Below are 2,293 nucleotides of genomic sequence, written 5' to 3' on the forward strand. Positions count from 1 at the left end.
TTTCTGTGAATGATAAATTGTTTGTCTCAAAATTCAAAAATTAAAATCTAAATTATTTTTAGAGAAAGAAGAAATTCTATTATGTATTATTTTCGAATGAAATATATATATATATATATATAAAAAAAGAATTATTTGCGTATTGATTTATTTCACGTCCGTTGTCAAGGAACTGCATTTCAATATTATCGCATGATAAGATTGCGTTACACATTTGGTCACTGTATCTTCTGATCTGTTTTTATCCCATTTCATTCTAATATAATATTTATTTTATCTATAATTTGTACAAGTTATTAATAATATTTCCAATGATTATTAATTTTTTAAAATCGTTATTTTCTTGTGAGAAAAAAATATCACGTAATTACAAAAATCTACGACATCCTTAATATTTAATTGATTCGCGTTACAAAAAGTTTCATAACTCATTTGTTTCATTTTAATTGGTTAAGTTATTTAAATTCATCAAATTTAAAAAAATCATATAACTTTTTAATATGAATTTATTATTTTGATTTTTTTATTTATTTGTCATAAAATATATAAGAATATATTTATAATCTGGAATATTATTATTAATTTCAATAAATCTAGAAGAAACAGAATTTATAAATAAGATAGATCATTTATATAATTTCTAACTGTTTGATATTATAATTTTTAATTTATTTCAATTCTATATGTTATATTCACAAACTTATTAAATAAATCACATTTATCTAATATATATAAATATTTCATTTTTTTAATTTGTTCTTTAATTAATTTATTAAATGTAGCAATTTCTTGTTTATAATTTCATTTTTGTAAAATCTAAAAATATATTTTATTAAGTTTTCATGATCAATTCATATCAATCAATTTAAAAAAAAAATATTAATTAAAATTATTTTTAATAATTTCCAATCTAAAATTTGTTACTATATTATATAATTTCAGAATGGTTCCTTTTTCCTTTAAAAATAGGATATTTGAACTTGTTGATAAGAACAAGTTAGTTAAACAATATTTCTAAATGAAAAACATTTTATGTTATGTATCTTCAATATTATAATATATAATATATATGTACATAAATTTCTTTCTCTATATTTTTTTATGTAGAATATATATTATAATTTTTTTAATTATGCGAAATAGAAAAAAATTGTTTCATATAAATGTATCATATAAATTATATCTTTATTTCTATAAAAAATAAATAAAAAAAATAATTTTGAAATAATTATTCATGACTACCAAATAATTTTAAAATATAGAAAAATGGAAGTTAATTCAGTGAATTTTTTATTTTATATTAATGTATAATTTATAAAAATTTGAAAAATATTGATTAAAACTAAATTAACAAATTCTTATCATAGTAAAAAAAAAAATCTTATCATTTAAAAAAAGAAAAAAATTAGCAATAAAGTTATATGTTTAAATCGACAAAAGCTGACAATAATTGATAAAGATTTGCCGAGAAAGAAAAGATGAGACAAGGAAAAAGGAAAGCAGATGACTGATAATACCGACATTTCTCAAACTGAGTGACCTCTGTCTCTCAAAGTCCATTAAGTGCCCTCGAGTCACCCTATCATACATAGAATATTATTTATCAGCTAATATAATTAAACAATTCAATTAAACTTGTAGACAAGTTGTTGTTACTAGTGCATCAGATGTATTTATGTATTAATCGATAAGTATCAATAATTATCGATTAATATTCAATAATTACTGTAAGACAATAATTTTAATATTTATTGAACTTTGGTCATTTCTACTATTTCGATAATATATAATTCATTATCCTTTATTTCATTTTAATTATTTGGAAATTAAATCAATGATTTAAAATTTTTAGTAATTTCATTAGTTATAAAAAATTTTTTTTTAATCCTAATATTCTTTGAAAATAAGTTAGATTAAATTTAAAATAATTAAATAAAAAAAAATATATTAAAAAATATTACATTCTGAATAAATTTTATTTGTTAACTATTTTTATAATATATTCACGAATATTTACACGAATTTTAATTATGGATCGAATTCTTATAAAATATTTTAAATACTATAAATATAAAATTTTATTTCGCATTCGTGCGGTATTTATGAGAATTTCGCACTTAAATGAGAATCATTGTAACATTTGCTTAATATCTGTTTAATATGAATAATTAATTAACATTATTTACAATTTGTCAAATATAATACGAAGTATAATGAATTAAATATATCATTTTATAATGTTTATGTGTAGAGATGGATATATATATATATATATATATATATATATATATAT

Source organism: Apis dorsata, unplaced genomic scaffold (genome assembly GCF_000469605.1).
Source record: "Apis dorsata unplaced genomic scaffold, Apis dorsata 1.3 scaffold_85, whole genome shotgun sequence".
NCBI lineage: Eukaryota > Metazoa > Arthropoda > Insecta > Hymenoptera > Apidae > Apis > Apis dorsata.